At 44.6% G+C, this 11694-nt stretch overlaps 1 pseudogene; it reads right to left on the bottom strand.

The window, feature by feature from the left end:
- Positions 1-3315: 3315 nt before the first annotated feature.
- On the bottom strand, positions 3316-5651 carry LOC129665646 (60S ribosomal protein L21-like; annotated as a pseudogene).
- Between the last annotated feature and the right edge of the window lie 6043 nt (positions 5652-11694).

Below are 11694 nucleotides of genomic sequence, written 5' to 3'. Positions count from 1 at the left end.
AGCAAAATCACTCTGCCTTCTGGGGTCGGGCCATGTGACTCTCCTCTGTGCGTGTTTGCGGAATGTAGTCATAGTGCTGGCTTTTCTGTGAAGCTTCCTTCCTGTTTCACTTGGCAAGTTTCGCTGGAAGCATTTCCTCCCATGTTTTGACAAATTCTTTAAAAACATTCTTCAGACTTATTTATTTTGCGAGGATGAGTAAAACACGTGTGTGTGTGCCCTGGGTACCTAGCTAGTGCTGGAGGAGGTGGACCTGGAACTGGAGTTCTGGATGGTTGTGAACCACTGTGTGGTGGGCGCTGGGAACTGAACCCTGGTCCTCAGTGAGAACAGCCAGGGTGCCTGGCAGCTGAGCTGGCTTCCCAGCCCTGACATAGTCTTCGTAGCTATAGCTTGAAATTTTTAAACTTGCATTTCTTTATTTCCTTACCGTGTGTGTACTGCTGTGGCTGTGCAGGGGTCAAGAGTGGGTTGTCTCTTTCCGTCACGTGGGCCGTAGGGATCCAACCCAGGTCCTGGGCTTGGCGGTAACTATCTTTACTGGCTGAACTGTCTCACCGGCCCTATAATGGTAGCTTTTAATGGGTAATATTCGTCAAGGGAAATCATAAGAGAAGGCTTTAGCCAGAATTGTATAGCGGGCCTCTCTTACCGAATACCCAAAATGTTCCTGGTACTGGCTCATAAATGCAGTGTGGAAAGGGAACGAAATAGAATAACTACACTCAATATTTTGTTTTTGTAAAGAAATGTCATTTGAATGTTGACAGTGAAATTTAAGATATGGTAAGTTAATGGAAAAATATTGATAATTACAAAAATAGTGCAGGGGCAACTGAGTAACTATTTAGGGGAAAAATTTAATTTTTTATTTTGGCATGAATTCCAGATGAATCAGATGTCAAAAGAGAGAAAAGAAAAAGGAAGCCTGTAAAAATCCCTTGAAAAATTCATTGGAGAATATTTTATTATTTAATAAATGGAAATTTCATCCAAGTGTGTAACTAAGGCCAGAATCCATCAAATAAATGGGTAAATAATGATTATATCATTTGGTGGAAATCAAATGAAGTCAGAAGACAATCCAGGGCAATGCATTTTCATTTGAAATACAGAATGGACCCGTTTCCCGACTGTATACAAGGCTCCTATAAACCGAGGAAAGAATGGAGCCAATGGCTTCATGGGAAAAGGGCAAACTATCCCAGCCCAGCCCTGAAGGAAACAAGTGCGTGAGTCTATTATGTGCTTGATGAACTGGCCAAAGACTCAGAAAGGCTGACTAGACCACCCAGGTAGGAGCAGTTCTGGTCAGAGCTGGCCTTTTTCTGAGCAGGTGCTCCACGAAGAGTGAGGCACTCAGCGGAGAGAAGCTGGAGACGGATTCTGGCATCTCTCGGACCCTGCTGGAGCTGGAGCCGAACTGAGATCTCCTGTGCAGCTGAGGGAACTCACCGTCCCCACGGCCACGGCCGTTGAAGCCGGTGGCGGTTGGGACGCTGGCGTTTGCACCAGCTCTTTAGCTGAAAAATGTCCATAAAATCCCAGCTTCGCCAGTTGGTGAGTCGGGGGACAAAGTTTAGTGGGACGGACGTAGCAGTCTTCGCTGCTCAGAGGAGTACTCTGTCTAAGCCAACTCGAAAAACCTGTACCAAACAGAATCAGAAGAGCCCCGGAGGCCACACCCGGACTGACTGTGGTGCTCTGCGGTCCTTGAGAGCAATCGTGGGTGAAGGGATCTGGGTGAAACTGGACGGCAGCCTGCCCATGGAGGTTCATCTAGACAGATCAGCCACTCGCACGCGCGCGCACACACAAACAAATGTATGTATGTAAATACATTTAAAACAAGTTATCCTATACCCCAGCTATATGTTGATGCTTACTCTGTACTGCTCTGAATGACAGCTTAAAAAAAGCAATTAGTGAAAAGATGATGTATTGCTTGTCTCGTTATAGCTATGCTGGCTGGTTCCTAACAATGGGGCTGGGATACAGTTGGGAGCTTCCCTTCTTTCTGTATACCTCCTGTGTTTATTTATTTATTTATGGGTTCCATCAAAACTGATAAAAATCAGGTATGACAGCAGAAGGCCTCCTGAAGATCTTGGCTGCAGACAGAAGGAGAGAAATCAAGAAAATCAAACAGGTCAGGTAATGTAGTTTGCGGAGCCCTCCACATGGGAACCGCTCTGAGACCAACTGAGACAGGAAAAAGTCTGCACCCAGGACTTCAGCTGTGCATAGCCAATAAATCTTTGGCTACAAAATCCCCAGGACTTATCATGCTAGCTTTTTTGTTTTAATGGCATAGAGATAAAAATGTGTATTTTAGTTCAGTTTCTTACCTGCTTGAATAGAGAGCAGAGGATCACCTTTCACTGATCATCTTTAACTCTGTGTATAGTCTGTATGTACATTAACACAAAATGTGTAATGCCTTTGAAAGTTAATATTTTGCAGAGCAAGAGGACCAGACACCAAAAAATAAAAATGAAAAAAAATAAAAATGAAGACAAGTAGCCCAGATGGTCCTTCCTCACAGATGGCCTTAATGACACTGCTTCCTCAAAAATCTGCATCTGGGACAATTTTAAAATGGCTGGCTAGATCATCCAGCATCACAGACGGATGCAGTCAGAACTTTGCATAGCCCTGAACTTTCTCAGCATGCAGAGACCGGTCAGCAAAAGTAACAGCTAGCTTTCTTAAGACTGGACGGTATCCCAATTTTCTTGGATTCCCCAAAGAAAAACTACATCCCAAATCAGCAGGAGTGATTTAAGAAAACTACACCTCATTTCCAAGAGGGGGTGGATGGTTTTTGGTCATTCTATGGGTGATATGTGTTTGTCCTTGTTTAAAGGGGTTGGTTATAGACATGGTAAGTAAAAGGGTAGAGCATTGAATCTACTTTTGGACCAAAGAACATTAATAAGCCAAAAATCTTGCATTGTTGATCTTTGTGTTATATTATATTACAACATACTAAGGTATTGTACCTATGTAATTTTTAGAGCTGCAATGTTAAATTCTAGTCTCTTTTTGAGAGCTTCTATTGCCAACTGTTTAGGATAATTAAATGCAGATTAGCAGTCAAACTCATGGTAATGTCAGATACTAGTTTAGTTAATTACAAAAATATGTTTCTTAGATTGATAAAAATAGCTAAAAACAATTTAGATAAGCTAGATAAATAAATGGTCTTCAAAAACGCCAGAGATCTACAGAATATGGCATTTAAAGATTTTATTAACTTAGGGCTTTTTTTTTTTTTTTTTTTTAAATACAGTCCAGGCCTTTAATTTTTGCACATCAGGCCATGAACTCGTATGGAATGGGCTCCAGCAGCTCTGGATCCTTCCTGTTGGTCCTTACAAAGTGTGCTGCTCTTGGGGGCGCAGGCTGGCGCTTGAGCTTCACCCGGGTGCCCTTCTCTTTGGCCTCCTTCTTCTGGTCGTTCTCCTTCTCAAGCTTCAGGAAGCTATCCCAGCTCTTGGAGTGCCTGATGTGCTCAATGCGCACGTTGATTCTCTTGGCCAGAATCTTGCCCTTAACCTGCTTGCTCACAGTGGTGCTGGGTTCGCAGCATGCTGGGTGACGTTGTAGAGCCGTCCAGTTTTGCCGTGGTAACATGGGGCATTCCTTTTTGAACAGTGCCCATGCCCTTGATGTCTACAGTGTCACCCTTTTGGTAGATTCACATGTATGCGGCCAGAGGAACAATGCCGTGTTTCCTCAAAGGCCTGGAGAACACTACTGAGTGCCCCTCCTCTTCCCTTTATGTTCCTCATCTTGCTGGGTTACTGCAAGGTGGCTCAACTTAGGGCTCTTTTGAGAAGGAGACAGGTCTGTTCCTGCTTCACAAAAAGTCTGTCAATTATTTTGGGCCAGAAGGCTAAAGATGATGCTCCAACGTTACAGAAGAATTTTGGGGAACTGTCCAGGCAGCCAAATATCTCTTGTCATTTCTATACTTGTGGAAGCTACTTGCTTGCCCTTCCTCCATATTAGGTGATATTTATTCCTTCTTAAGTCTCTGATGGGGTTGAAGACTGTATAAACTCTGCTCCCCAATGGTCCCCTGCTACGTCAATAAAGCAGTTTATAGCCAATCACTGAGCAGGGGAGAGACTAGTGCTGGACTTCCTACCAGCCAGGGGAGGAGGAGTTAGAGGATAGGAAGTAGGGGTTCGGGGAGGAGGTTGAGCTGCAGGCAGAGGTTCTGGAAACACCGGTAGATCCCTACAAAGTACAAGTGCCCCGGGATGAATGTTGGGAGAAAACCAGATTTATTTAGAGGGTGAAGAGTGCAGTAATAACTGCTCAGTTCTTGTGCTGTGAAGTATGTTATAAACAGTCTCATTTTATATGATAGCCAGGTTAAGAGTGAGAGTGAGAGAAACAAACACACTTTTATAAAAGTAACTGTATCGATTTGATAATTGTTTTTATTTTTATCTCATGCATTTGAATGTCAGCTCGCATTGATATCTATGCACCACACGAGTGCCTCATGCACCTGCCTTCTTGGGGAAGTGGGTAGAGGTGGCCAGGTGCCTGACAGCCTCCTTTTAACGTGACCTTATGGGAGAGCCACCCAGCAACCGTCTCCCAGCGTGGCCCCATTGAGACTGACTGCTTTTCCCTTGGGAGAAAAGAAAGATAGCAAGGTGTCCTTAGGGAAATTTTAATGATTAAGGAACCTGATCCTTATTTTGTCCCTTTCACTGGAGAAGCTTAGGGGAAAAAAAAGGTGGTGCTTAAATTATATGATTAGCAATGAACAACTGTCTGCTTAATGATTTTTCTGCTTTGTGTATTATTTATTTAAGTCATATTTTGAGAAATGGGATGATGGCGTTAAAGGAAATACGAGGTTTAAAAAATTGCATGTGGCGATTGATGCAATAATTTCAGCATTTGGCAGGTGGAAGCAGGAGGATCAGAAGTTCTCAGTCAGCCTCAGCCACATAATGAGATTAGGGTCATCCTGGGCTAGAGACCTTGTCTCAAAAACAAAAGCCCCAGGAACTGGAGAGATGGGTCAAGCTGGTTTTGTGTCATTTCTGTTTAAGAACATTGGCTGCTCTTCCAGAGGACCTGAGTTTGGTTTCTAACACCTCGATGGTGACTAACAACTGGCTGTAATTCCAGCCCTAAGGGATCTGATGCCCTGTTCTGACCACTGTGGGTACCAAGCACACACATACTTGCACAGGAATATATGTAGGTAAAACATCCATGCACATACAGATAAAATACAACCGAACACGTGTGTCTGTGTATATTGTGTGTTGTTATGTAACAGTTTCCTCTCAGACTGAAACATTCCAGCCCCCAGGGAAGCTCCTTAAACAGGAAAGTAAACAATGAAAGAGCTTCAGGATGTCCCTGAAACTAACTGACTGGATTCATTAGGTCCCTCCCTACCAGACTAAGCAGTAAAAGCGTAGAGTTCTACTCAGAAGAATGAAACCAAGCTGCAAAGAAGACTCAGACCAGACCTGCTGCCTGGAGGAAACGGAAACCAGACGCTGCCTGGAAAAGGTTTAGGCCAGCTGAAGCACCAGCAAAGGACACTCACCAACCTGTTGAGCTGCCTGCAGGCTGTGCGGTTTGCAGGGTCCCCCGCAGCTGTCGTTGGTCATTTCTGCTACTGAAACTCCTCATTCACCAATAAAACTCATGTTTCACCAAGTTAAACTTTGGTCCTATCCACACTTTAGTCTGTCGTGGGTTCTCTCTCTGGGGTGAGTAGATGAGTGTGTTGCGTCTTCCAGGAAAAGTTTTGTCACAGAACAGTTTGTGTGTGTGTGTGTGTGTGTGTGTGTGTGTATACACATGCGAGTTGGAAGAGGCTAGAAATTCAATCCTCAGCACCACAAACAACCTCCAAGTCAAAAGATATGGCTGCCTCTGCCTCCTGAGTTCTGAGATTAAGAAGATTAAAGTGGGTATGTGTGCCCACTATACCCGGTTTCTAATCTTAGATTTGTATCAACCCAGAGAGAGCCCCAGAGTTACATTGATCGGCAAGTCCCCCATTTCCAGCCCAGCTGTAATCACTTAACTCTGTTCTGCCTCCATGGATTTGCTGATTCTGAGCAATGTCTATAAATGGGATCATGCAACATATGGCTGTTTTGTTTGAAGACACAGTGTCACAATGTACCCTGGCCTGGCCTAGAACTTGCAATCTCTCTGCCTCAGCCTTCTAAATGCTGGGATTATAGGCCTGCCTTGCCACATCCAGCCAAGGATGTTTTCAAGGTCCTTCCACGTTCCAGCAGGAATCAGTGTTTCTCTGCTTCTTATGGCTGAGAAGAACATTCTCTTGTCATTCTAATGTAGCTGGCACATTTTGTTTATCAACTCATCAGTTAGTGGATTTGTGAGTTGTTTTGATCTTTGGCTGTTTTGAGTAACGCTGCTATGAACATTGTGTGCGTGCTTTCATGTGGAAGAACGGTTTTACCTGTTGCTGGAAATAGATGTGATTGCAACCCTCGGCAAAGCTGTACGTAAAATGCTCAAATGTTCTTTCTTGTGTGGGGTCCTGGGGATTTGACGTGGGCCTCACCCGTGCGAGGTAATTGCTCTGTCCTATCACTTGACAGCATGTGGAGCTCCATGACAGCCAGAGTTACACAATGAGAGCCTGTTTCAAAATAAATAATTAAACAAATAAGGAAACAGACAAATAAATAAATAAACAGGTAAAATTAGAAAGTGACATGGCTGTATCACTGCAAATGCTAAAACTATGGAATTTTGTGCGTTTCAGTTTATTTTTTTTTTATGTATGGGTGCTTGCTGATGCATGTCTGTGTACCTCGTGCAAGCCAGAAGAATGCGTCAGCTCACCTGGAAATGGAGTTACACCTGGGACTTGAGCCTGTGTCCCCTGGGAGAAGCAGCCGCTGCTCTTAACTGCTGAGCCATCTCTTCAGCCCTTGTATACTTTATTTATCATCGTGTGGAGGAGGAGGATGTAAGTGGAGGTGACACCTGTAGGTCAGAGGGCAACCTTGGGTATCCGTTCTCTCTCTTCACCACCGGCTCCAGTTATTGAACTCCTGTCATCGTGTGGCGAGTTTTTCTGCCCACTCAGCCATCCTGCTGGCACCTATTTATTTATTTACTTCTCTCTTACCTGGAATCGAAGCTGAGCTCTCCCACGTGCTCAGCAAGCACGGTACCATCCAGTCACATCCGTGGCTCTGAACAATGCTGTATGATGGGGTGTGGGATATATCTCAATAAACTGTTACTTTTTCTTTTTAAGTAAAAGGTAATTAATTCTGTGACCCTCTGGCTGATATGAGAAAACTGAGGCAAGAGGATTGCTTGAGTCTAGGAGTTTAGGGCTAACCCGGGCAAGGTCGTGAGAGCTGGCCTTAAGATAAGTAAATATAAAGTAAGAGCATATAAAATACATTTTCAATCTTCTTTTTTTTTAAGAAATGGAAACATTCCTGAAGAAATGGAAAACTTATCCAGGAAAACCTAAATTACCAATGTTTGTCCATGGGGAAGTATAGAAGAAACTGAAGGTGTCTTTCGAAAAATTAGTTCAGAAAAAAAAAAGTCTGCTTCTGCAGAATTCTGTTCTGTCATCTTTGAAGACAACACACCGGGAAGGCTGCAGGGGGCATGTGCTGAGGGAAGGTCCTTCTTTTTCTGAAAAGAAGGTTCCGCTTTGATAGAGTTCATGCCCTTGGCTTCAGGGCAACCCAAGTCCCAGGGCTCAGTCTAACAAATCGAGCAATGGTTCTGAGCAGGAGCAGTCATTGCAGAAAAATGCAGGGGAAAACTTACGAATCAGTAGGAGAATGCACACTTGTAGAATAATGTAGGGCGCAGCGCGCCATTTGCATTTGAGTCCTGCTTAACGCAGCAGGGAGGAGTCTTGTGCTAAATGGGAAAAATCTGGATATTAAACTGATTTTACAGAATAATCATGAACTATGTAATTTTTTTTTTACATGTGATGTCAAAACAAGTTGGATAGAGTGCATGTAGAACAGTGGTCATTTCTGAGCTTTTTCTCCTTTGTAATTTTCTGATTTCCCAAATTTCTATACCGGACATGTATTACTCATTAACCAGAAAAACATTACTTAAAATATGTTTGTATAACCTAAAGTTTAAAACAAAATGTCTTAAAATCATAATGGTAATCATTGGGAATGATAGAAAATACCTTTTTGTTTGGTTTGGTTTCTTTGAAGCAGAATTTCTCTGTGTAGCTCTGGCTGTCCTAGAACTCAACCTATAGACCAGGCTGGTCTCGAACTTAGAGATCTGCCTGCCTCTGCCTCTGCCTTCTGAGTGCTGGGATCAAAGGCATGCATCACCAACACCCAGATAAAAAAAATACATTTTAATGCATTTTGTTCTTTAGATTTATCTATGTGTATGGGTGTCTTGCCTGTATGTGTATCACACGCCCACAGGGTCTAGAGGGCATTGGAGTCCTTGAAAATGAAGCTACAGATGGTTGTGAACCACCGTGTAGGTGCTGGGAACCGAACCCAGTTCCTCTAGAAGAGCAGCCAGTGCTCTTCACCACTGAGCCACGTCTCTAGCCCTCATTTCCTAATTTTATAATGAACAATTATTGCTTTATTTGGCTCTGTTTTATTTTTGAGACAGGGTCTTACTGTTTAGCCCTGGCTGACCTAAAATTTGTTATATAGACCAGACTGGCGCTGAACTCACAGCCATCCACCTGCTTCCCTGCCACGGGAGTGCTAGGAAGGAAGGTGTGCTCTACCATAGCCAGCCCTATTTATGATAAACATGTATAAAAACAATATCCGTTAGCTAGATAACACTTGGTGTTTTTCATTAGTATTATTACTTTTTAATTTACAAATAATAGAGATTTTTTTTTTTGAGACCGTGTCTCTCATCTAAAGCTTTCCAATTTGTCTAGGATGGCTGGCCAGTAAGTCCTGGGCTTACATCTCTGCTCCCTCAGCACTGAGATTACAAGCACACATCTCTGTCCATTTCCACATGGGAACTGGGGCCTGAACTCAGCAAACATTTCACTGGCTAGCTATCTTCTTAGCCTCACCACCTGTTTATTTACGTGTCGTTGCCTGAGTCTGTGTGTCTCTGTGCGTGTCACGTGTGTATGGGGGTTCCCCATGAAGGAGGCAGAAGAAGATGTCAGATCCCCCTGGGGCGGGGTTGTGAGCCGCACAGTGTGGGTGCTGGGAAACCAGCTTCCATCCTGTGCAAGAGAAGAGCTGCAAGTGCTCTTGACCATTGAGCCATTTCTTCATCCCCTCCAGCCTTTTTTAAAAGTCAGTTTTTCAGCTCTCCTGGACGTCACTGTGTAGCTAACAATGAGGATAGCTTTGACATCCAGATCCTCTTGCCTCCACCTCCCTTCCTGGGTGCTGGGATGACAGGTGTGGACCACCACGCTTCTGAGCCTTCATTCTCAGCATCTCCAAACCTTCCAAACAGCACAGCGGACACAAGTTCCTCAGCATCCCGATTTCTTCTGTCTTTTCTAGTACCCAGACCTGCAAGTGTTTTTGTGTTACGAGGCCTGCTACTGCCCTGGTTTGATTCTGCGCCGAACCTGTGAGTCCAGGGGAGCCGTCAGGTCCTTCATCCTCCATGTCATCCCTCTGCTTTCAGCCCATGCCGCTGCAGTGATTCAGACCTGAGCCCTCTGTCAACTAAATGCCTGAGGTCATTTCCACTGTGGCTGCTGTTGGCTCATAGCGAACCCCGTTGATTTTGCTCTGTTAAATTGCCACCGTCGGGTGTAGGGAGAGCAGGAGAGAGGATTTCTTTGACTCACAGAGGCGCGCAGGGAGGTTGTGTGAGTGTGGAGCTAGGGATCTTGCACCTTTTGGACCTTGTCAGAAGGTGTCAGTGGGACTTGGAAATCACACTTTGCAGCTGATGATGTGAATGCTGTTGCTTTTCTCTTCAGCTGGTTCCCACCTCGTTCTGGATGCTGAACTTGGGGCCCTGTGCCTGCTGGGCAACCAAGGACAGAGCTGTGTTGGTGAAATGCTTTGCCTAGCAAGTTTGAAGCCTTGCGTTCCGCTTTTTCCATATAAGCCTGACATGAGGCGCATGCATTTACCTGAAGACCTCAGGAGCTGGAGGCAGGAGAAGCAGTTTCCACACCTCCTTCTATGCCCTTGACTACTGTGCTCCTTGATGGTCCTCTGTTTCTGCTCTGTCTCTGGGTTTATGTTGCCCAGCTTGGCCTTGAATTTGCTGTATAGCTGAAGATGACCTGATGGTCCAGGTAGACCTCCCAAGCAAGTGCTAGGATCATGGTGCTAATTCTGTGTGTGTGTGTGTGTGTGTGTGTGTGTGTGTGTGTGTGTGTGTTGGTTTTTCGAGACAGGGGTTCTCTGTGTAGCCTTGGCTGTTTTGGACTCACTTTGTAAACCAGGCTGCCCCTGAACTCAACAGAAATCCTCCTACCTCTGCCCCTCTGAGTGCTGGGATTATAGGAGTGCGCCACCATGCCTGGCTTGTATGGTGCTAATTCTTTTTTATTTTTCAGCAGAGTCTCATGCAGTCCAGACTGGTTTTAGACTTCCTACGTAGCCAAGTATGACCATAAACTTCTCATCATCCTGCTTCCATCTCCTGAGCGCTGGGACTGTAGGTGTGTGTTGCGATGCCTGGGTTCATGAAGTGTGTGTTAGGCAAGCCTTTTACCAACTAAGCTATATCCCCAGCCCTTGGCATTGATTGTGTGTGTGTGTGTGTGTTATTTGTAATTGTTTGAGTGGATATTACAGTTGTGAGCACATGTATATAGAGACAAGAGGTCCACGTCAGTATCTTCCTTTAATTGTTCAAGCTTAATTCTTTTTGGAACCTGGAGCTCACAGACTGACTAGTTAGTCTGGCTGGCCAATAGGCTCCAGGAACCCATGTATCTCCTACCCTCCCCTACACACCAACAATTACAGCTGTGGGCTACTGGATCTGGCACTTTACATGGTACTGTATCTGGCCTCTTACATGGGTGCTAGGGATTTGAACTCAGGTCTTGTGCAGCAGACTCAGACCACATGAGAAAGTCTGAAGCCCACTAATGCTATTTTTCAAGACGGGGTTTCTCTGTGTAGCCCTGGCTGTCCTGAAACCCACTCTGTAGACCAGGCTGGCCTCGAACTCAGATAACCACCTGCCTCTGCTTCTAGAATGCTGGAACGAAAGGCCTGTGCCACCACTGCCTGGCCAAATGCCAATTCTTAGCAGTTCACCTGTATGGCATTTTTAGCCGCCCCCATGACAATCTGTAAATTAAATACCTTAGAGATTACCTAACTGTAATGTCATTATAGATGTCATATTAGAAACTGTTCTTTTCAACAAAAGAATTTACAGTTGACCGCTAAGCAAGGCAGCTGCTAATTCCTTATTTTATGTTGCATATTTCAGGCATGCCTACACGCATGTGTGTATGCATGTCTGTGTATGGATGTTTCCCCTGCATGTATGTCCGTGCGCCACCTGCATGCCTAGTGCCCATAGAGGCCAGAAGAGTGTGCCAGGTGCCCTAGACCTGGCGCTGCAGACAGTTGTTTGTTGCCATATAGGCGTTCTTAACTTCTGAGCCATCTCTCCAGCTTCTACAGTCTACACATTTTCTATATCTATATCTATATCTATATCTATATCTATATCTATATCTAT

The sequence above is a fragment of the Psammomys obesus genome, unplaced genomic scaffold (assembly GCF_907164565.1).
Source record: "Psammomys obesus unplaced genomic scaffold, mPsaObe1.curated_primary_1811, whole genome shotgun sequence".
NCBI classification, from domain to species: Eukaryota; Metazoa; Chordata; class Mammalia; order Rodentia; family Muridae; genus Psammomys; species Psammomys obesus.
The sequence above is the reverse complement of the archived record's forward strand: the minus strand, read 5'-3'. Positions and strand labels throughout refer to the sequence as shown.